Source organism: Bos indicus, chromosome 23 (genome assembly GCF_029378745.1).
Source record: "Bos indicus isolate NIAB-ARS_2022 breed Sahiwal x Tharparkar chromosome 23, NIAB-ARS_B.indTharparkar_mat_pri_1.0, whole genome shotgun sequence".
Lineage (NCBI taxonomy): Eukaryota > Metazoa > Chordata > Mammalia > Artiodactyla > Bovidae > Bos > Bos indicus.
In genome coordinates, this window is record NC_091782.1 from 54,088,072 (window position 1) to 54,112,849 (window position 24,778).

Below are 24,778 nucleotides of genomic sequence, written 5' to 3' on the forward strand. Positions count from 1 at the left end.
CCTTGAGGCCGTTCTACCATCCCAGGGGGATGGCGGCTTCTTGGTGCGGGATGCGGGGCAGGGCAGTGCGTCCTGCGACGCCGGCCCCTCTGTCACAGCGCTTTCCCTCTGAAAGGCCTGTCCCAGGTGCCAGCAGCAGATGGGATAATACAGCAGACACCATGAGCGACGCTCAGCGCCTGCTCGAGCCCTGCCGTCACGGGAGACTAACCCGAACCCGAGCCCGTATCCGGCTCTGAGGAAACCGCCAGCCACCAGCTTCTGCCTGACCTCCGGGAAGGGAGGCCCGGTCCCCCGGCTGCACCGCGGGGCGGACGCAGCGCGCCGTTCTACCGCGGTCAGCACCGCGACACCCCCAGGGCCCGGGGCAACACCCGGGCCCATCTGCTGGGGCACCCGCTGGAGTGACCGCACAGCCGCGTGGAGAAAAGGGCCGGGCAGGCAGCAGCGGAGGCCCCGGCCTGCCCCGCCAAAACTCAGCCCTGGACGCGCGCCGAGCCCGGCGGCCGGAAGAGCATGCTCCCTTCCGGTCCCGCCGCGTCCGGGGCGGCGCGTCATTTCCGGCCGACCCGCGGCCGGAGCTCCCTGTCAGGCAGCCGGTTTCCTCTGGCCCGGCCCGCAAGGGCCGTCGTTCCGTGTCCGGGCCGGCGGCCGAGCCCGAGTGTCCGCGCTCAGGGCTGCTGGCCGCTAGCACCGCGCCCTCGCGGGCTGCGTGTCGCTGCTGCCCAGACGCGGGTCAGTCCGTGGCTTCTGAGGGACCGGGGTCGCGGCCGGGCCCTCGGCTCCCAACCGTCTCCCAACTCCTGCCCCCGCCCCGCCCCTGAGGCCCGGTCATCGGGCGCTAGACCCTCGGTCGCGCGGCCGATCGACGCCCTCGGCGCGGCGACGGCGGAAGTGAGGGTGCGGGCCGCTGGCCGCCGCGGCGCGGGGCCCTGTCCGTGCGGGCCTGCAGGTAGGTGAGGGGGCCAAGGCCTTGGAGAGGCTGCCGGGGGCGCGGGCGGCGGGCGGGGAGCCGGCAGCCGCAGTCAGGCCCGCGTCGCTCTGCAGCCCGGACTGTTGGAGTGCAGCTGCGGGCGTCCCGGAGCCCCAGCCCTGCCTACCAGGGAACCGAGAGGGTCTTGGAGCCCCGGCCCAGCTTCCTGGGCAGCTGCGGGCGTCCCGGAGTCCGGCCCCTCCTCTCTGCTAGCGCCCCAGGAGCGGGCTGACGCTCGGGAATGGGTTGCAGTTGGCCTCTCCTGCCCCTTGGCGCACCTGCTTACCTGTGACTCTGTAAAGCTGGAGAAATTATTGCTGAAGAGCGAATCCCAGAGGCGGGTTTTGTTTGTTTCCTTCGGTTGCGTCACTGGAGAGCTGTACTGAGACTTGCTCGGTGCCCGTCAGTGTTTCTCTGGGTTGACGGTGTCATCCGCGTTTTACAGACGGGGAGACGGAAGCTCAGGATGCTTGTGTAAGTAGCCTGAAATGGCGTTTATCGGCCAGTGACAGCCTGCAGTGAGGCCCTGGGGCCCGAACTCTTGTGTACTCTCCTAAGAAACAGCTGTCTGAATGGAAGTAAGCTTTTCTTACATCGCTGAAGACTGCTCCTGCTAATATGTGTGAGAAAACGTCTTTTTTTTTTTTCAGTCTGAGTAAACTTATAAGGAAAAATTTTTTTAAAATATTAAAAAATCTTAGCGACTTCATCTGAGTGTACTGTTTTGAAAAGCTAATTCTAGCTGAGGTTGTGTGGATTCCTTTTCCAGTGCATAGTAATATTTTGATTATTTTCTAGGCAGGCTTGGTGTTAGGGCACTGGGATTGGAAGCAGAAAGCTTCCTAAGGGACCTCTGTGTTAAAAGTTGCTGACCCAAAGGGAGACAATAGAAAGAGGGTGATGTGTGCTTAGTACTGAAATCTTCTTTTCTGTCTGGTTGAGTAAAAATTTTGTGGTTTTAAACAGAGAGTCCCCCAGTGTAACATGGAACAATGCTTGGAAGTTGCAGAAAATGATCTTTCAGGTATTTAATTTCCTAAACCGAATATCATATTGAAAATTACCTCTCTAAAAGATATTAACCTGACAAGTTAAATTTACATTCATTCCACGAAAATTTGAGAGCCTGTTATGGATAAACCTAGTGGGAAATGAAATTAGTACTTAACATTTTTGCACAGGCAGTCCTTGAATACATATAGAACAATTTCTAGTGTCAGGCCTGGCATCCTTGTACAGTTAGTGTCTCCATTACTTTTCACCCTTTCTCTAGTCTACTCATCTCATCTAGCCAGGATTCCTAGATCAGCACCTCCACAGAGTGGAGCTAACATGTTTGCTGAGTAGGTGAGTTTTAGGCCAATTTTAGATTGGCCTAAATTTAGGATTTAAGAGGATTTTAGATGGACTGGAATGGGAAGTAACGCTGGTAACTCTGGTGAGCAGTGTGCTAGGGCCTTGCTTGTTCTCAGATTCCCAGGAAGGTGTTCCTGGGTCCCCTGGAGTGCATGGTCCCCTGGTAAGACCGCGTGGTGGAAGTATTGAGTTACAGTCATGTGATTTTCCACACTGTTATGTTAGCTTAAAAGAAATATTGATACAAACACACAAACTTACAGCGACTGTGGAGAAATTACACACCTTGGAGCTGTGGACACACCTGCAGGCATCCTTAGACTGCAGTCTGGAAAGTTGGAGGTGGAGTTGAAGCTCCACCTCCGGGTCCATGTGCTGCCACTCCCTGCTTTGTAGTGTGGGCTGAGCTGTTGAGCAGTCTTTTTGGGCCTCAGTTTCCTTGTTCCTGAGAATATAGAAAACTAGATTATCTCAGAGTTTCCTGCTTTGAAAGTTTCCAAATCAGTGGATCCTGTAACCACTTAGCACTTGTCCTGTGTTATCTTAGGGGTTGTAGCTATTTACACGTCTGTCAAAAGAAGAAGCTCTTGCCAGACAGGGATTAGTCTTAGTCATTTTTGTGTCTCCCAATTTTAACATATGTCTGACACATGTTAGAAATAAAAGTGGTCTGGATTCAGAAGGGGATATTTTTGTCTTCTCCATTAAATAGCCAAGAACTAAGCTGCAATATTCAGTGTAAATACAATAGGAATTCGGAGAGGGGAGAGGATGTTTTGGGGTTGGAGGAATTGGGAAGGCTTCATGGAAATCAGTGGAGAAGGCAGTGGCACCCCACTCCAGTACTCTTGCCTGGAAAATCCCATGGATGGAGAGGAGCCTGGTGGGCTGCCGTCTATGGGGTCACACAGAGTCGGACACGACTGAAGTAACTTAGCAGCAGCAGCAGCAGGGAAATCAGACCCTAATGGGGGAGAATGTGGCCCTCTGGAGAGAAGGCACATGAATGTCTGGCTGGCTTACTAGGAACAGAGGCCCAGGGCTGAGATGTGAGTGCATTTAGATTATGGAATGCCTGGAGTTCAGGAAGAGGAGTTTGGAACTGACTTAATAAGGTTGTTTGTGTATTGTTTTTTTTTCCTGGAAAATTGTACTGCGTTTGTTCAAAAGCTTCATTCAGTTCAGTCGCTCAGTTGTGTCCGACTCTTTGCGACCCCATGAATCGCAGCACCCCAGGCCTCCCTGTCCATCACCAACTCCCGGAGTTCACTGAGACTCACGTCCATCGAGTCAGTGATGCCATCCAGTCATCTCATCCTCTGTCGTCCCCTTCTCCTCTTGCCCCCAACCCCTCCCAGTATCAGAGTCTTTTCCAATGAGTCAACTCTTCACATGAGGTGGCCAAAGTACTGGAGTTTCAGCTTTAGCATCATTCCTTCCAAAGAAATCCCAGGGCTGATCTCCTTCAGAATGGACTGGTTGGATCTCCTTGTAGTCCAAGGGACTCTCAAGAGTCTTCTCCAACACCACAGTTCAAAAGCATCAATTCTTCGGTGCTCAGTCTTCTTCACAGTCCACCTCTCACATCCATACATGACCACGGGAAAAACCATAGCCTTGACTAGACAGACCTTTGTGGGCAAAGTAATGTCTCTGATTTTGAATATGCTATCTAGGTTGGACATAACTTTTCTTCCAAGGAGTAAGTGTCTTTTAATTTCATGGCTGCAGTCACCATCTGCAGTGATTTTGGAGCCCAGAAAAATAAAGTCTGACACTGTTTCCAGTGTTTCCCCATTTATTTCCCATGAAGTGATGGGACCGGATGCCATGATCTTCATTTTCTGAATGTTGAGCTTTAAGCCAACTTTTTCACTCTCCACTTTCACTTTCATCAAGAGGCTTTTTAGTTCCCCTTCACTTTCTGCCATAAGGGTGGTGTCATCTGCATATCTGAGGTTGTTGATATTTCTCCCTGCAATCTTGATTTCAGCTTGTGTTTCTTCCAGTCCAGCGTTTCTCATGATGTACTCTGCATATAAGTTAAATAAGCAGGGTGACAATATACAGCCTTGACGAACTCCTTTTCCTATTTGGAACCAGTCTGTTGTTCCATGTCCAGTTCTAACTGTTGCTTCCTGACCTGCATACAGGTTTCTCAAGAGGCAGATCAGGTGGTCTGGTATTCCCATCTCTTTCAGAATTGTCCACAGTTTATTGTGATCCACACAGTCAAAGGCTTTGGCTTAGTCAATAAAGCAGAAATAGATGTTTTTCTGGAACTGTCTTGCTTTTTCCATGATCCAGTGGATGTTGGCAATTTGATCTCTGGTTCCTCTGCCTTTTGTAAAACCAGCTTGAACATCTGGAAGTTCATGGTTCACATATTGCTGAAGCCTGGTTTGGAGAATTTTGAGCATTACTTTACTAGCATGTGAGATGAGTGCAATTGTGTGGTAGTTTGAGCATTCTTTGGCATTGCCTTTCTTTGGGATCGGAATGAAAACTCTGACCTTTTCCAGTCCTGTGGCCACTGCTGAGTTCCTTTAATACTGTTTGTGGCATTTAAGACTGGGGTGGACTATACATTTTGGATTAAGTTTTGGTTTTGGTGTTAGTGGTTCCTTCTGCTTGCTGTTTCCCACTTACAGCTTGGTGCCAGTATGGAAAGGACGGTGGACCGCGGGACTCAGGAAGCCTGGATCTTTGTTAGAATGTAAGCTGCACAGTGTAGGTCCTCGGCCCAACCTAGGGTGTGCCTGCCGTAGGGTAGCTCTCAGGAGTCCTGCAACCCTGAAGAGCTGGCCCTCTGCCTCTTGCCAATGGCCTGTTTTTGGCAAGGTTGGCCTTTAGTTTTGCTTCTGTGAATTGTTTAGGACCTTACCGCTTGTAAAGTGCTGTGATTAGGCAGGGGGTGTATGATAACTTTTGTTGCATTATTGTTGTTCAGTTGCTCAGTTGTGTCCGACTCTTTGCAACCCAATGGACTCCACCGTGCCAGCCCTCCCTGTCCTTCACCATCTCTCAGAGTGTACTCAAACTCATGTCCATTGAGTCGGTGATAGCATCCAACCATCTCATCCTCTGTCATCCCCTTCTCCTCCTGCCCTCAATCTTTTCCAGCATCAGGGTCTTCTCCAATGAGTTAGCTCTTCGAATCAGGTGGCCAATTTATTGGAGCTTCAGCATCAGTCCTTCCAATGAATATTCAGGGTTTATTTCCTTTATGATTGACTGGTTTGATCTCCTTGCTGTCCTCTACTGAGTCTTCTCCAACTTCACAGTTCAAAAGCGTCAGTTCTTCAGCACTCAGCCTTCTTCATGGTCCAATTCTCACATCCATATAGAACTTCTGGAAAAACCAAAGCTTTGACTATGTGGACTTTTGTCCTCAAAGTGATGTCTCTGCTTTTTAAAGCACTGTCTAGGTTTTTCATAGTTTTTCTAACAAGCATCAGGCATCTTTTAATTTCATGGGTGCAGTCACTGTCTGCAGTGATTTTGGAGTCCATGAAAATGAAATCTGTCACTATTTCCATTTGTTTCCCCATCTCTTTGCCATGAAGTGATGGGACAGATGTTTATGTCGTGTCCTCAGCAGTGGCCTTTCTTCTACAGTTTGTGCCTGCCCTCTTCTCTGAAAGGTCACCTGATCCCTTGTTTTGTTCACATTTCTTGTCTGCATTCAGATAAAAATTCTTCCATACTAAATAGTTTAAAAAAAGTGCTTTAATCCTTTAAAATTGATTTAAATCCTTTTAATCCTGTTTTTGGGCTTACATTTTCTGCTTTTTCTCCCCTAATGCCACTACTTGTTATGTTTTTCTATGTATATTTAGTCTGAAGTTATGTAAAAAACCATTTACTGTCTTTTATTGTACCAGTAAGTCTTTTGGAAAATTAAAGATTGTGCCACAGTGAAATACGGAAAAAATTCAGAATTAAAGTTTTCTGACCTCTGTTACAGAAACACTTCACATTCTTGTAGTGTGCTTCATTAAAGGAAAAGAGGAAGGCAGGTTAAAATCAACGGTAATATAAATCTAAAAGAATGTGCCCTTATTTAAGTATTTATTATAGATTATAAGAAAACGTATCGGTCTTTATCTTAATGAAAGGCTTTTATAATGGTAATTTTCTCTTTTGACCTGTGATGGACAGGAGGTTAATTGATGGTAAATGGATGCTTTGTTAATCCTTCATCAGCTACTAAATTGGTTGGGGGAGTGCAGGTCAAGGCCACACCGGGCCTGGCGGCGTGTGTTCTCAGGAAACCGCATTTCTCGGCGGCGCGCCCCGCCCCCGCCCGTCTCCCTCTCCCCTCCCTCCCTCCGGAGTGACACTGGTGGACGCCCCTCCCCTCCGCCCGTCTCCTCCTGCCTTCCCCTCCCCCCAGTGACAGCTGGTGGACGTTGCGTGCGAGTTGAGCTGGCGCTGTGTGGTCCGAGTGTGTGGTCTCCCTCAGCCGAGAGGCTGCTAACAGGCTGGATGGGAGGGAGCACGACTGTTTACGTTGCTTCAGATGCCGGGACTGAGCCCAGAGCTCCTCCTAAGCCGGCTCCGCTGCCGCAGCTTCATCCTTCACAGCTGGGCTGCAGCCTCCTCCGGAGGCGTCTCCCCGTTTGATCCCCAGGCTCAGAAATGATGGCGCTGCTGAGTGCGGCGGGATTTTGCTTTCACTGTGTCAAGATTTGTGGCCTTGGGGAAGTTTCTTTTGAGGTAGAGCTAGGCAGTTAAAGCAGAAGTTTTAAGATAAGTGACGAAGTTGATGCATTTTTAGAAATTGGGAAAGGTATTATGTAAAATTTGGGTCAAATTAATCCAGCTCTACTCATGTAAAGGAATCTGGGAGTTAAGTGACATTCAGTCATGTTTAACAATTTCAATAAAAGTGACCAGTTTAAACTGACAGTTGATTCCTTGACCTTTTTTGAAAATCGACAGTGATTTTGGCATACCCATTTACTGTAGTTATATTTGTTAACAGTCATATTGACCTATTCATAGTAAAGATTACACAAGTGAAGACTACGTAGTAAAGATCTGACAAGTCAAGACTATCAAAAAAAAAGAGACAACAGGCCCCATATGGAAGTACTTGTGCTGAGCCCATGTCACCATGGGACAAATGAAACTTTGTTTTTATGCAGTAATATAAATTTAGGACAATATCTTTTTCCCCTAATTTTTTCATTGTAAATAATTGAGCAATAGTTTCTCAGTTGCATTCCTCAATCGTTCCTGAACACTCTCGCAGAGAAGGTTAAGTGTCTTGTGATTTAAGTGAGCACAGGTAGACTGTTGGTGGTATTGGGGGTTTCCACTTTTCACGTCTTCCTCTTCCCAGCAGTCTTGCTGGGGTGGAGTTAGTGTTGCCAATGCCTGTTAGGAAGGAAAGGCTGGGCCACTGACACTTGCCAGAGGAGCTCATATAGGTGGCTGGTTGTTCTGCTTTTCCTGCTGATGTTAACCCTGAGCTTCGGTAAATGATCTGAGAAGAAAAGCCTCCCTCCTGTCCCTTGCTTGCTTTCCATCCTGGCCTTGAAAATGAAAGGCTGTCAGTCGTGTCCGACTCTTTGTGATCCCATGGACTACACAGTCCGTGGGATTCTCTTGGCCAGAATACTGGAGCAGGTAGTCATTCCCTTCTCTAGGGAATCTTTCCAACCCCGGGATCTAACCCAAGTCTCCGTATTGCAGGCAGATTCTTTACCGTCTGAGCCACAATCAGAAGATTTTAGAAGTTAGCTATGTCAGAAGTCTTTTTTTTTTTTTTAAGTGCTGCAATCCTATATTTCCTCTTTGTGTCCTTTTTTGAGGGGTTCTGTGTTTGTGGTGATAGTGATAACCTGATGCTCCCAGGAATTCTTAAGCACAGTTAGCGTATCCCTTTACAGAATCACACACTGAAGTGTTTATGGGTAAGACAGTGTACCTGGGATTTGCTTTAAAGCGCTCACTGAAAACAGTGTAAACATATGTTGAGGAGGAGATGTGGTTGAAAATGGACAAAATGGGAATGGGGAGGTTCCTTATGCTGGGCTCTGTTCTTTTACGTATGTTTAAAATTTCCATGATAAAAATTTAAAAAAATCACATGGAGAATCGAATATCGTGGCCCAGAGGCCTGGTTTTGAATCTCAACTCTGCTGCTCTCTACCTGTGACTGTGGACAAGCTAATCTCTAATGTCTTACCATTACTAATCAAACTGTTCAGCATTTTAGAATGCTAAACTTTTTCTGTACATTCTAAAAATCAATATATATATATAAACTATATAGTAACATATTTACCAGTGTATAGATTATCTAATTATTAATTTTATTAAAAAGGAATTATATTTTTTTATTTGCAAAAGTTGAAAGTGCTCATATAAATTACTAGCTTAGAGGTTGAATTTCCGTTCAATTGATTGCAGGAAACAAGAGTCAGTCACTTCTTGCCAGCTTTGGGGCACTTTTCTAGGACTTTCTAGGCCCACTTTGAGGAAGCTGATACTCTTCAAACACAGCTGGCTGAGGTGGCCGGCCTGTTTCCTGCATCTGGACCTGCAGGTTGGCTGTGGCCCCAGGGGCCAGGAAGGACAGTGGTGCTTGCCCGGTGTCACTCCTGGGGGTCCCAGGCCTCCAAGGTCAGGACCAGGCTTACCTGTTCCTGGAGGCTCTCTGGGGCTTCCCTAGTAACTCAAGGCTCTCTGTGCTGAGCTGCTGCCAGCTGGGCAGGTTTTGCTCTTTCTTCACAACAGGGTCTTGTCCAGGAAGGTCGCTTGCTATGCAGGCTGCAGCTTTTCTAAACATCTGGTCAGGAAGCTATCCCATGGAAGCTTTGTGTATTGTGTTATGTGTGTGTGTATACACACCTACATCCATATATATGTGTGTATAGGTATTTTTGGTTGTTTAGTTGCTAAGTTTATGTATTTAGTTGCTAAATACATGTATTATAAAAGTTACAATATATAAGTACATGTAATATGTATATATAAAAATATATATATAATTTAAAATTTATAGAAAAGGTTTCTGGTAGTAAGTATTCTGAAATGACAAATATTTAGCTAAATATGTGTGTGTGTGTGTGCACGCACACACGTATGCCTACCTATGTCTTTTTTTTTTTAACCACTTTGTTTAAATGTTCTCTTGGTCTTGCATTCTTTTCAGAACATTTAGAGTATCACCCTATCAGCTAATTCGTGGCATCACTTTGAGGCCAATCACTTCAGTTCAGTTCAGTCGCTCAGTCTTGTCTTACTCTGCGACCCCATGGCCTGCAGCATGCCAGACCTCCCTGTCCATCACCAACTCCGGAGTTTACTCAAACTCATGTCCATTGAGTCGGTGATGCTATCCAGCCATCTCATCCTCTGTCATCCCCTTCTCCTCCTGCCTTCAATCTTTCCCAGCATCAGGGTCTTTTCCAGTGAGTCAGTTCTTCACATCAGGTGGCCAAAGTATTGGAGTTTCACCTTCAGCATCAGTCCTTCCAATGGATATTCAGGACTGGTTTCCTTCAGGATAGACTGGTTGGATCTCCTTGCAGTCGAAGAGACTCTCAAGAGTCTTCTCCAACACCACAGTTCAAAAGCATCAATTCTTCAGTGCTCAGCTTTCTGTATAGTCCAACTGTCACATCCGTACATGACTACTGGTAAAACCATAGCTCTGATTACACGGACCTTTGTTGGCAAAGTTGGACCAATCACTTAGCTTAAAGGAAAGGAGTTAGAGTGTAGACATTATGAGCTTTTTCAGCTTTCCACACTAGAAGTAGAAAAGCCACTGAAGCATCCTGTGTTGTGTGTGTGCTCTGTCATGTCCGACGCTCTGCAACCCATGGACTGTAGCCCGCCAGGCTCCTCTGTCCACGGGATTCTCCAGGCAGGAACACTGGAACGGCTTGCCATTTCCTTCTCCAGGGGATCTTCCAAACCTAGAGACTGAACCCACATCTCTTAGTTTTCTGCACTGGCAGGCAGATTCTTTACCACTGGCAACACCTGGGAAGCCCTGAAGCATCCTACAGGTTTTGATTTCTAATAAAGTAAATATTAATTGCTATCACTTACATAAACCAAAGGCCCTTTGGGGGGTACCCCCTCTCTTTTTTAAAAAAGAGTTTAAGGGGTCTTGTGACCAAAACAGAAAACCACTGTGGATTATCTCCAGCTACTGTTGGCCCGTTTCTCGCTGTGACCTCATAAGGAACTACTGTTAGAAACCACTTTAAAGGGTTTTTGTTGTTGTTGTTTTCTTATTCAGCATACAGTTTAGGGGACAGGGTGGAGGGGTGGAGGGATGAACATGGGGGGTGGGGTCTAGGTAGCAGGTAGGTGAGTCTCCTTTGCATGAGGGCCTCTCTGTGGAACGACGTGAAACAATAGTGACTGAGACTCTTCCAGTATTAAACAATCTGCAGATCCAGGAAGCTTGGAGAAGACCAGGCAGGATCAGTGCTAGAAAATCTGCATTTGACCATGTTGCATTCAAACCGCAGAGAATCACAAAGAGAACATCTTGGAGTAAGCCAGAGGAAAAAGATCCTTACCTGTGGGGCATCAAGAGTGAGAATTATATTGGATTAGAACAAATTAACTAAGTGTTCAGTCCAGACAGATAGAAAAGCAAAATAAAATACAAGGAAGAGGAATTAACACATGTTGAAGTTGTCAGAAATGAATTAGTAATGTTGCTCCTGAAAAAGAAGATAGAATGTATAGCTTACATTAGGACTGTTATAAAAGGTCATTAAAACAAAGTCTTGATGAGTCGAGCCACGAAGAGACGTTTACAGATGCTCAAGGCAATGAAGAACACAATAGAACCAAGGCTCTGGGAGAAAGTAGTGTGATAGTCAACGTGAAAATCAGAACAAAATAACTGACTTTCTGAAAAATACACTAGAATTGTCTTAAGATTTATAAACTGTAGACCCAGAATCATTCAGGTTTATAAACTACAGACCCAGAATCATGGTTAGGGTTAGGGCTTCTCTTTTGTCTCAACTGGTAAAGAATCTGCCTCTGCCTTCAATGTGGGAGACCTGGGTTCGATCCCTGGGTTGGGAAGATCCCCTGGAGAAGGGAAAGGCTACCCACTCCAGTATTCTGGCTTGGAGAATTCTGTGGACTGTGTAGTCCATGGGGTTGCAAAGAGTTGGACACAAACGAGCGACTTTCACTTTCATGATCATGAAGGAAATAATCATACCCAAATAATACCCAGATCACACCCAATAATTATACCCAACATGGTACTAGAATGAGATGGTTTTATAGGCCAGTGGTTTTTCCTGTGGTCATGTATGGATGTGAGAGTTGGACTGTGAAGAAGGCTGAGCGCCGAAGAATTGATGCTTTTGAACTGTGGTGTTGGAGAAGACTCTTGAGAGTCCCTTGGACTGCAAGGAGATCCACCCAGTCCATTCTGAAGGAGATCAGCCCTGGGATTTCTTTGGAAGGAATGATGCTAAAGCTGAAACTCTAGTACTTTGGCCACCTCATGCAAAGAGTTGACTCATTGGAGAAGACTCTGATGCTGGGAGGGATTGGGGGCAGGAGGAGAAGGGGACGACAGAGGATGAGATGACTGGATGGCATCACTGACTTGATGGACGTGAGTCTGAGTGAACTCTGGGAGTTGGTGATGGACAGGGAGGCCTGGTGTGCTGTGATTCATGGAGTCGAGAAGAGTTGGACATGACTGAGCGACTGAACTGAACTGAACTGAGTCATTAAAAGAGATGAGTATGTGGGAAGATTCAACGTTGTAGATATTTTAACTGTTCTGAAATTACCCAGAAATTCTGTGTAATTGATACATTTGTTCATTTAACAAGTAATGTGTTAAGCATTCATCGTATGACACTCTGTTCTGCATTCTGGGTATACAGCAGTATATGGGGCAGACAAAACCCCTTCTCTACTGGAACTTGAGTCAGTAGACACAGACGAAAAAATAATAAAGTGTTTCAGGGTGGTGATACTTCCCATCCAAATCCTGGTAGGATTAGTTTTACAATGAAATAAAATATTTTAGAGTTCATCTGGACCAGTATCTGTGTGCTCTGGCTAAGGTAACTTGTTAAAGGTTACTCGTACTGTCAGACAATTGATTATAAAGTAAAATTATGTCATCGTGCAAATTAGATCAGTAGGATGAAAGACGGTGCAGAAGCAGACTCGAAACGAGAACTTGCGTCAGTGATGAGAGTGGCATTCAGGTCAGTGGGGGAGCTGGGCTATTTGGTGAGATGGTATTGTGGTCAGCCAGCTATTCTCAGTACTCTAAAATGGATTCCAAATGAGTTAGATAATCTTAAAGGTAAAACAGCATTAAAATAAGGGGACTTGACTTTGAATGCGTGACTGTAGAGTAGCAAAGAAAAGGTCAGTAGGCTTGCTGTTAAAAGACTAAAAATCTCTGGAGGGCCAAGAGCACCGTTGTTATTGTTTAGTTGCCAAGTCATGCCTGACTCTCTTTCAGCCTCATGGACTGTCTGTAGCTCCTCTGTCCATGGGATTTCCCAGGAAGAATACTAGAGTGGGTGGCCATTCCCTTCTCCAGAGGATCTTCCTGACCCAGGGATTGATGGAACCTGCGTCTCCTGCTTGGCAGGTGGGTTCTGTATTGCTGCAGCACCTGGGAAGCCCTCAGGAGCGCCATAAGCAACGTGAAGAACAGTAGTGACTGGGAGACTTGGGCAGTGTGGCAGGGAGTGAGCATTCGCGTTAGAGGTTTGTAATTAAGGGAGTTAAACCTGATAAAAAGGTGCAAAGGGGATGAAGATGGGATCACACACAGTGCAGGTTGAAACTGTTGCTTGTGCTTTGCCTGTCAGATAGCTGCAGGTTAGACGGGCTGCTGCCGCCCACCATTGCTGGTGGGAGGGTGTATGATAGTGTGCAGGCCAGTTTGGTATTCATGTCACACTCTTTGGCAGCAATCCCTCTTTGAATGTTTTGAAAGGAAATATTAATAGCTGGGTAAATGTGCAAAAATCTTTTGTGGTCCAGTGTTCATTGTTATGGTCCAATAACAAAAAATCAGAAGCCATCTGAATGCCGTTTTGATGATGTACCCATACAGTGGAATACTGAGGAGCCTGAAACTAGTGCAGATTTGTATTTACAGACCTGGGCGGAGACTGGGCCCAGTGGGTTCCCTGGTGGGTAGAGCAGATTCCTGAGTATCTTCTGCAGGGTCCTGGGGGTCCTTGAGCTGATGCCAGCCCACCACTGGGTGGGGCCCATGGCTGACAGGGCTGGGTGCAGGCACCAGGGCACCCCAAAGCTGGTGTTGGCTCACGGTGGGCAGAGCTGGGGCCCAGCGCTGCTTATTCACACAGGGATTCAAAGAAACAGTCAAGTTGATGTGGACCAAGATGTTTTTATGGGTAATTTATGTAAACCAAATTCCCTTGTTTTCCCCATGGTATTCCAGTATTCTATTTAGAAAATAATTCTTATTGCTTTATTAGTTTAAAAAGAGGAAGAAGAGATCATAAAAGGCTAGTACAGTGAGTTAAAATCTTGTGAAGAGGGGAGGTTCATATTCTTTGACTTTGAATGTTCATTTGTTAATAAGGCAATAAACACTAACTTGGCAGCCTTTATTTTTACATACTCAGTAAATTCCCACAATTCTATTTCTATCAGTAATGAATAATTTCCTACTAGATTTGGTGATAAAATACTTTGTTAATTTATTTTACTTGCTGATTTCTGAATTCCTTTCCTGGTGTTTTGAAAAGAACACAGAAACACAAGACCTAGGCAAGTCCCATGAAGTCTGGCTCCTGCAGTCTGTTTTGGTTTTGAATAGATTCTAATTCTTGCAGGTTATAATATAGGACAATTAAACTCTTGTTTTCAAAAGTAGTGTCTTAAAATTAATAATGCATAACCATTTCAGAGTGAAAGTTTAAGCTTTGTGAAGCTGTTTACTTTCCGATTCCTGAGTTATACTCAAGTGCTTGGTGAATATTTTCAAAGCTGTTTGTGAAGATTGTTTTAAAAACTACTTTTAATGCTTTAAAATTCCTTGACCTTGTGGGCATTTTTATAGACCTTAAATGAAAGGTAAAAAATGCAAAACAGATCTTTAACACAGAAAATTATAAGATCTGTATTTTTTTTATTGTGCCATCACACAGAAATGACATATCATGCTTGTTTCTAGTATCTTTTCCACATTTTCCTTTGGTTTATTAATTAAATGAGAATTTCTACGCTATAGTTAAATTCTCTCTTTTTACCTAAATGATACATCCCCTCTCCTTCCTTCCCTCTCTCTGTTCATCTCTTTCTCTGTTTCTTCTTTAATGAAACTGGGGAAATGAAAAAAACCTGTGGTTTGTCTTTAAAAATGAATAATTGCATATTTTAGTCTGTGGTAACTGTTATTACGGTTTGTTGCTGTTGTTCAGTTGCTAAGTTGTGTCCTACTCTTTTGCGACCCCATGGACTGTAGCCTGCTAGGCTCCTCTGTCCCTGGAATTCTCCAGGCAAGAATACTGGAGTGAATTGTTACTTCTTTCTCCAGGGAATCTCCCCAACCCAGGGATTGTACCTGCGTCTCACGTCTCTTATGACTCCTGCAATAGCAGGTGGGTTCTTTACTGTCTGAGCCACCAGGGAAGCCCATTATAGTGGTTTACTTTTAATAATTTATTTCTAACTTTGGATAATTTCTAACTTTGGATAATAATTTATTTCTAACTTTGGATAACTTTGGATTCTTTGCAATATAACTTTCAGAAATGAAAGGGATAATTAGGCTATCAGATTGTCCGGGCTCTTGCGGCCGCGGCGGCAACGGCGGTCGGTGCTGCGCTAGCGATGGCGGCGGCTCGGGGGACCGAGGGCACGAGCGGCCGAGACCATGGCTGGAGGCAAAGCTGGAAAGGACAGTGGGAAGGCCAAGGCCAAGGCAGTGTCTCGCTCACAGAGAGCTGGGCTACAGTTTCCTGTGGCTTCTATCATTGATACCATATTATATTGGATCTTAGATGCTACCTATTTGTAGTATGTACAATTATTTTACATACCACTAAAGAAAGAAAAACTGCTAATTTAACCATGATATGCCATCAATTATAAGATGCATCCAAATTTCAGAGATCTTAGAATATTTCAAGAACTGATGAAATACGAGAGTGAAATTATTTGAATTAAATGAGTACTTACTATAAAAAAAAATTAGGCTATCAAATACCCTAACATTGTAATATAAGATCTTAAAAATTCAGATTCTTCTGATATATAGAAATGTTTTATAATAAGTACAAGAAGTTTTAAATGAATAACAACGTGCTTTTATTATAGTTTAATTGTTAAAAGCTAGGAAGGCCAGTTTCTATAGTCTTACATTAGTAATTGAATTTAAAACCTTTGTCCTAATTAGTAAGACTTTCATAGAATCAAGAGCTAAAAAGTGACCTTAAGAGTAATCTCATCCAACTGCCTTATATACAGATGAGAAAACTGTTTGATGGCACATGGAGGTAACCAAGGGCTTTCAGTTGTCGGTGCCAGAGCCCAGCTTAGAGCCCAGATCTCCACACTATTAATAGATATTCAGTTTTTGAGGTTGTTCTATCAAAGCTTCGTTCAGAGACCTATGGCTTGGAATATTTTTGGTTTATTAAAATATATCTAGATAACCATGTGATCTATTACCTAAAAAGATAAAATTTAAATGACTGTCTGAAACCTTTTTGAAGATACCCTTATTGTCCTTGTGTGATGTCCTTTGTTCTTATAGGTAGGAAGGAATATATTTGCCACAAAATGATAACGCTGTGGTAAACCAGTACCTCACATTAAAAAAAAAAAAGGCATCAAGTTTAGAATTTATTTCAGCTTCTTCCAGTTCTTTATTTTAGAGAAACAGTGCTGAGAAGCAAGAAAACACTTAGGTTCTAACTTTCATTGTATCTACAGAATAAATCATTGACAGAATGTAGTATTATAGTGCTTCCTTATATCCAGAAATGTTTCAATGTAGTTTTTATTGTTCCACTAAATATAATTCACTAAAAACTAGACCAGCAATTCATAAGATACAGTGACTTTTTAATTCCATTACTGAAAAAAAAAATCCCTCTTTAAGTGTATGTTTTTTTCAGTGTAAACACATCAACGCCATACCAACATAAAAAGAAATGAGAGAATTGTCTGTCTAATTCCCATAAGGGTCCTCTTAGTCCTGTTTATTCCCATTCAGGTTCAGGTAGTTGAAAACTTCTTGGTAAATTAACATGAGTCTGGAGACATGTCAGAATTATTGCTTTTTAAATTTTTCAAAATTTTTAAGTTAAATATAATTGACTTGGGCTTCCCTGGTGGCTCAGTGGTAAAGAACCTGCCTACTGATGCAGGAGACACAGGTTGGGAAGATCCCCTGGAGAAGGAAATGGCAGACCACTCCAGTATCTTTCCTGGGAAATCCTAGGCAAGAATAGAGGAGCCTGGCAGGCTACAGTCCATGGGGTCACAAAAGAGTCAGACATGACTCGGCAACTAAACAGCAACAAATAACTGACTTATACTCTTGTATTAGCTGCCTCTTGAGAAACCTGTATGCAGGTCAGGAAGCAACAGTTAGAACTGGACATGGAACAACAGACCGGTTCCAAATAGGGAAAGGAGTATGTTGAGGCTGTACATGATCACCCTGCTTATTTAACGTACATGCAGAGTACATCATAAAAAACTCTGGGCTAGGTGAAGCACAAGCTGGAATCAAGATTGCCAGGAGAAATATCAATAACCTCAGATATGCAGATGACACCACCCCTATGGCAAAAAGCGAAGAAGGACTAAAGAGCCTCTTGATGAAAGTGAAAGAGGAGAGTGAAAAAGGTGACTTAAAGTTCCACATTCAGAAAACGAAGATCAAGGCATCCAGTGCCATCACTTCACGGCAAATCGATGTGAAAACAGGGGCTTTATTTTGGGGGGCTCCAAAATCATTGCAGATGGTGACTGTAGCCATTAAATTAAAAGATGCTTGCTTCTTGGAAGAAAATTTATGACCAACCTAGACAGCTTATTAAAAGGCAGAGACATTATTCTGCCAACAAAGGTCTAGTCAAAGCTATGGTTTTTCCAGTAGTCATGTATGGATGTCAGTTGGATTGTGAAGAAAGCTGAGCACTGAAGAACTGATGCTTTTGAACTGTGGTGTTGGAGAAGACTCTTGAGAGTCCCTTGGAATGCAAGGAGATTGAATCAGTCCATTTTCAAGGAAATCAGTCCTGAATATTCATTGGAAGGATTGATGCTGAAGCTGAAACTAATACTTTGGCCACCTGATGTGAAGAACTGATTCATTTGAAAAGACCCTGATGCTGGGAAAGATTGAAGGTGGGAGGAGAGGGGACGACAGAGGACGAGATGGTTGGATGGCATCACCGACTCAATGGACATGAGTTTGAGGAAACTCCAGGAGTTGATGAAGGACAGGGAGGCCTGGTGTGCTGCAGGCCATGGGGTCGCAAAGAGTTGGACATGACTGAGCTGAACCGAACTGATTGTATTAGTTTCGGGTGTGCAACATAGTGATTCAATATTTATAGATTGTACTGCATGTAACATTATTATAAAGTAGTTCTGTATTTCTTGTTCTGTACGTTGCGTCCTTGTGATTTATATGCAGTAGTCGTACCTCTTCCTCCCCGTCCCCGATAAGACTCATCCCATCCCGCCCTCACTGCTGGTAACCACTGGCTTGATGCCTGTATCTGTGAGTGTGTTTCTGTTTTGTTGTTTTCATTCATTTGCTTTCTTTGTTAAATCCTATTTATAATAGGGTTTCCCAGGTGGCAAGACTGGTAAAGAACTCGTGTGCCAGTACAGAAGACATTAGAGATGTGGGTTTGATTCCTGGGTTGGGAAGATACCTGGAAAAGGGCATGGCAACCCACTCCAGTATTCTTGGCCTGGAGAATCCCATGGACAGAGGAGCCTGGTGGACTACAGTCCGTGGGGTCGTAAAGAGTTGGACACTACTAAAGTACCTTAGCACGCACATATAAGTGAAAAGATACAGTATTTGTCTTTGTCTGACTTTTTTCACTAAGCATGATACCCTATGGGTCCATCCATATTGTTGCAAGAGGCAGACTCTATTCTGCATAATAGCTAAGTAGTATTCCATTGTGTGTGAATGTGTGTGTATCTGTGTGTGTACGTGTGTGTATATCTACACACACCCACACACCCCGCATCTTGTATATCTGTTCTTCTGTTGATGGACACTTGGATTGTTTCCATATCTTGGCTATTGTAAATAAAGCTGCCATAAACTTTGGCAGGGTGCGTGTATCTTTTTGAATTACTGTTTTTGTTTACTTCAGATATATACCCAGAGTGGACTTTCTGAATCATATGGTAGTTACTTTTAGGTTTTTTTTTGAGGAAGCTCTGTACTGTTTTCCGTAGTGGCAGCACCGACTTACACTCCCACCAACCCAGCGCATGAGGCTTCTTCACAGCCTGGCCAACGCTTTCTTCTCCTCTGTTTGAGGATAGCCATTTTGACAGATGTGAGGTGACATCTTGTTGTGGCTTTGATTTGCACTTCGACTGGTGATGCTGAGCGTCTTTCCACGTGCCTCTTCACGTCTGGGTGTCTTCTTTGGGAAAATGGCCTGTTTGAGTCCTCTCCCCAGTTTTTATTCAGGTTGTTTGTTTGCTCTTGAGTTGTATGAATGTATTTTGTATATTAACCCATATTAGCCGTATTATTTGCAAACATCTTATGTTCAGTTGGTTACACTTTTGTTTTCATGATGTTTCCTTTGCTGTGCCAGAGATTTTTGGTTTGATGTAGCTCCGTGTATTTATTTTTGCTTTCGTTTCCCTTGCTGAGAAGACAGAGACAAAAAACACTGCTAAAATCAATGTGAAAGAGTGCAGTTCTTGTGTTTTCTTACATATAGGTCCTTAATCCCTTTTGAATTTCTGTTCGTGGTGTGAGAAAATGTGATTTGTTTGTTTGCATGTGGCTGTCCGGTTTTCTCAATACCATTTACTGAAGTGGCAGTTTCCCTCATTGTGTAGCCTTGCCTCCTGTGTCATGAATAACTGTATATTTCTGGGCACTCTGTTCTGTTCATGTGTATATTTGTTTTTATGCCAGTATTATCATTTTGTAGTACGTCTCAAGTTGGATCGCGATTCCTCCATCTCTGCTTTCTCAAGAGTGCTTTGGCTATATGGAGTCTTCTGTGGTTCCATACACGTTTTAGGATTGTTTGTTCTAGTTCTGTGAAAAATGTCATGGATAGGAATTTGATATGAATGGCTTTAAATCTGTATATTGCTGTGGGTAGTGCAGACATTTTGATAAAATTATTTCATTCAGTCCGTGAACATGGGATATCTTTCCATTTCTTTGTATCATCTTCAATTTCCTTCATGAATGCTTTATAGTTTTCAGAGTATTGGCTTTTCACCTCCTCGGTTAAGTTTTATCCTAAGTATTTTATTCTTTTGGTGTGATTTTAAATGGGGTTATTTTCTTTCTAGGCACTTAATGACCACTATAGATGAAAGCTTTCCTTTAAAAATACCCTTGTTAATTTGGCATGAATTGTGAAACTAACGATGTTTAGAAACTACCGTTTAGCAACACAGCAGATTTTTGTATGATTCCTTTTTAGCAAACCTATAGCCCTGATCGGTACCTAACAGGTTTTAAGTGTGGAGCTAAGGCTAAGAGCCAGTGTGTAATGATTTGTGGCCCCTCTGCCCATGCCCGTGTGTTTGTGTAAAGTTCTGCTCCAGTGCTGTCGGCCTTTATCATCTGTCTATTTATATCACTGAATCCTCCATTATTAGTGTGCTTGGGTAAGGATATTGCCTTAAAAATGGCTTATTCTGTATCTGTATTAATTTTCCTTACTTGAGTAATAATAGCTCCTTTACCTCCTGCTTCTGTCATTCTGCTTTCAAAAGATAAAACTAGCTTGTGGTGTGTAATTTTAGATAGGTTCACTTTTTATTCCTTACCTCTTTCACTCTTATATGCCTGTATATTGTAAAGGCTGGATATTGTTTTAATTTAAAAAGGAGGCTTATGACAGCAAAGTCAGACTTTTGTTAACCTCTGTTCAGTGTATTTATATAAGAAAGATCTTAAGACAGAATTTCAGACTGTTGCTTTATCGCGTTTGTAAAATCCTTGTGAGGAAAATCCATAGGCACTTAATGACAACTATAGATGAAAGTTTCCCTTTAAAAGTATCCTTGTTAATTTAGCCTGAGTTATGAAACTGAAATGTTCATGAACTAAATTCTGTTTTTTTGAGGCTTAGAGTCTTTCTTGAGAATGATGGTAGTATATTTCATGTATTTCTGACTTTAAATATTAAAACATTATCTGTAATGCAAGATGCTTCTGACTGGAGGTGGGTTGAAAAGAGACATCTTCCAGGATTCATTCCATAGATAATTACGGAGTGCATACCTTGTGGGTGGGTACTGTCATGTGGATTGTGGATGTTGGAATGTGGCAAGCAGATGCTCTTATATTTGTAATTTAAATGGCTCACTGGTCTCCTGAGATAGTGGTTTGTCCATGCTTGAAGATATGTAGATGATGCTTCATGGCAAGGGGATGCCATTTAGTTTTTGCATATGAACCGATGTAATGAACACTGGATTTTCAGCTGCCTTTGATGTGTGTGTCTGGAGCAGAGCTGTACTTTTTCAGTCATAAATAAGAAAATAGATTTTGTGCTTGTGATTCATGGCTGTCCATTGTGGCCCAGATAATTACCTGTTATTACCAGATACCACTTTGTTTTTCTTGGACAAACTTTGAGGATGTCAAAAGTAAGATTATGATCCTCTGTAAATGCCTTCAAAATGGATTTAGAAATTTGGGAGTAAACTGAATTGTCTGTCCTAGTTGTTTTGTTGTGTGTATGCACACACATGCTTGCTTTTTTTTTTTTTTTTTTTTGAGTCCAGAGGTATTTTAATTTCAGTTCTGCTTCACAGCAGGATGAAGTGTTGTGGAAGGAGAGATCCAGGAGACTTCTTAGAGAAAGTGACCTGAGGGAGAGAGCCAGTCAACCAAGAGGGCGGTGGTCAGGCTCTGTCGCCCCACAGCCCTTACTCTCACCCCTCGTTTCGTAAATGCGTGGTTACGCAGCAGCAGAGATCACTCATAGCACTGCGCATGTACGCTGGACCACGGGCTACTTTTGTTCTGTAAGCATATAAGCTCCACCTGAAAATCCCTTGTGGCTACGTTATGGCAGCTGCACCAGTCAGGAGAGGATAAATGTGCCTGTAGTACCTACAGCTTCTCGAGTTTTCTTCCAGCTTCCCCATGCACCTTGCCTACCCTGGGTTCAGTGAACAGTGAGAACAGCAAGATAATTGGCATAGTCGGTAGATGTTACAGCGAGACAGTAACATTTAAGCTTGACTTTGAAATATCAGTAAGGATTTAACAAACTTGGAAAGACATTCCATTTAGTTGAAATAAGGTAAATGAAATCAGAAAGGCATAAAAGAACTCAGTAGTTCATAAGAAGTGAGTGGGCCCGTGTAGTTAGTGTCAGATGGATGACGGAGAGGATGAGGATGCCAGGTAGGGTAGACAAGTCTGATTGCGCCAGGTTTTAATAAGTGCTGAGGGTGTTGTGGGCACTGGAGACCACTGAGCAGTGGGTGTCATGGAGGCTGTTTTTGAGTCAGGAGTGATGATTAGACCTGTAATTGGAGGTCTACTCAATTGGAGAATTGATTCTGGTGTTTGCTGAGGGTAGATTGCAGGGGAGGGCTAGCAGGGACAGAGTGACCAGGTAGGAGCTGGCTGGCTTTGGCATCTAGGGAGAGAAGCAGTCGACCTCGCACTCTGCAGGGGGATTCTGACTGTTTGATTCACGGGGTGCGATGGGGAGGGAGTGGAGTCGAGATAGCCTCGGGTTCCATTTTGGTTTATTGGATGAACAGTAACGTGCTCTGGCCCTACCCCTCTTGCTGCTGCTGTTTTGCTGTTTTAGTCATGTTAGATGAGTCACACAGGTGTGACTGAACCCAGTCTCCAGCTTCCTCGCTTTTTCCAGAGGAGACAAGCTGATGGCACCTGGCTCCGAACCCCAGCCCTCTACTCACAGGGTTGCTCTCTCTGGTTTGGCAGCCCTGATACTGAGCTGTCCTGAGGAGCACGTACGAATGGTACTAGGGCTGTGGAAAGTGAAGACACTCCCTGGACTTTGCATCTCCCACCAGAACCCAGGGGCAAAGGCCCGTCACCTCCTTATTATCCCCCACACCCCAGACTCGCTGAGCTCTCTGCCAGCACCACCTCCATGTTTCTGGACTCCGTGGCTAATCTGCCAGTATCCTGATGGTCATTTCTGGATGAAATTTAAAACTCCCTCCTCTTCCCAGAAACACACCTGCCTATTTGCAGCGTTATTACCACTTTGGTTAAACCAACAGTTCCTACAGTAACAGGACAATATAAATCTTGTTTCTTTTGCCTCTTCTGAGTGTTTCAAGAGCTTTTATTCTTGGATTGATTCCTTTTCATGGCATCTTGTTCTTCTAAGTGTAAGAGTTTTCTCCTTCTGCAGATACTTATTTGGGATCAAAGTTTACTGTACTTTTGAAGGGTGGTTTGTTGTTGTTGTTGTTTTTTCTGTTATCCACTGTGTTGATTTGCTGGGGCTGCCATAACAAAGTACAGTAGGCTGAAACAACAGACATTATTTTCTCATGATCTGGAGGCTGGAAGTCCAAGATCAGGGTGTCACAGGCCTGGCTTCTCCGGAGCCCTTCCCTGGGCCTGGGGGCGCCACCTTCCCCGTGTCATCGTGTGGCCGTGCTCTGCGTGTCTGTGTCCTCGCGCCTCTTCTCGTGAGGACGCTGGTCCTGTGGGACCAGAGCCCATCTAGTGACCGCGTCCACCTCACTTTAGAGAGGATGGTCTTTAGAGTTCCGACTCTTAAACACAGTCACTCTCTGAGGTCCTGCGTCAGGACTTGGTAGAGAGAGAGCAGGTTAGCCAAGATAGCACGGTCAGGCTCTCTGGCCCCGTGGCCTCTTCCGCTTGCCCCGCATTTTGTAAATAATGATGTGAACAGCTGAGGCCACGTACAGCACTGCACACCACACGTGCACGTTGCGAGGTACTCGCTTGGCCGCAGGCTACTTTTGTTCTGTAAGCATGTATAAGCGCCACCTGGAAAGCACTTGGAGTTATTTTATGGCTGCTGCTAACGGCTGCTGCATCAGCCAGGAGAGAAGAGACGCATCTGCAGTTCTACGGCTCCGTGCATTGTCTTCCAGCTTCTTAGCTCACGCCTTGCCTACCATGGGTTCAACGAACAGTGTGCACAGTGAGATACAGAGAGACAGACTTCAGCACAAGTTTTGGGGAAACACTTTAGCCCACACCACCAGCCTTATCTCTGTTTCCTCTGGGTCTTTTTTTAGATCTTTCACCTCTCGTGTCTTCCCTGACCACTTTACAATTTCTGTCTGTCCTTAGGACAAGGCTGTGACAGCTGTTCGTCTCGTCTGTGCGTGGGCAGAATTGGTCTGTGTCTGGCTTTTCTCTGGGTGATGTGGCTGCACGAGGCCTTCTTCTCGGGAAGACCTTCCCTGTTGGAGTCTTTGGTTCCCTCTTCTCAGGGCCCCTTAGCTTCTCCAGAGTGGCTGTTGTTGCCTGGACAGGGTGGAGTTAGGCTACAGGGTGGGCACCCTCCTCCCCCCGTGCCTGATGTGCCTGAGTCCTGGTCCTTTCTGTTGGGTCACGTCAGAGACTGAACTTCTCACCTGGCTGATGGCAGGGCAAAGGCAGGGGCCACAGTCTAACTTATTAGACTGCCCAGAAAAAGACAGGCAGCCAGCAAGTTCTCAGTGCTCTTCCCCTGAGCCCACCCTCCCCTCGTCTTTTGGGGCATCTCAAGTCTTCAGCACTTGAAGAGTTCTCTTCATTTACTGGGCTTCCAAGGTGGCGCTAGTGGGAAAGAGCCCACCTGCCAGTATAGGAGACAGACCGGGTTCGATCCCTGGGTCAGGAAGATCCCCTGGAGGAGGCTCTGGCAACCACTCCAGTACTCTTGCCTAGAGGATCCCATGGGCAGAGGAGCCTGGCCGGCTACGGTCCACGGGGTCACGAGAGTCGGACATGGGTCAGCGCCCGAGCACAGACACGCGCCCCGTGCACTCAGTGCTGTGCTTTGCCTGTCGGAGTGCCAGGACTAGAGAGCACAGCGTCTGGGACAGTCGGCAAGTCACTGCTTCTGCCTGCGTGTTGAAAATGTCAGTGTATTGATCTGAACACGTTTAAAAGTTGCTATGCCAAGTCTAATATGAAAACAAAATGAAATTCCATACACCTATGGGAACGGAGACGTTCTTTAACTTCTATGGATCTGTTTAGGTCAGACCCTCCTCTTTGAGGCGCTTCCAGCATGT

General features: G+C 44.6%; 1 protein-coding gene across 11 annotated transcripts in view; it reads left to right on the plus strand.

Annotated features, from left to right (window-relative positions):
* Positions 1-553: 553 nt before the first annotated feature.
* The window catches only part of EXOC2 (exocyst complex component 2), a 131,611-nt gene continuing 107,386 nt past the window's right edge, over positions 554-24,778 (plus strand). For 6 of the 11 annotated variants that reach the window (XR_011563573.1, XR_011563575.1, XR_011563574.1 and 3 more), the window contains exon 1: positions 555-952. The gene's annotated coding sequence lies outside the window, so the exon portion shown is untranslated. Of the gene's footprint in view, positions 953-1,422; positions 1,448-1,481; positions 1,596-24,778 lie in introns of those variants that run through there. The other 5 variants (XM_019985756.2, XM_070778504.1, XM_070778506.1 and 2 more) reach the window with 4 other exon arrangements.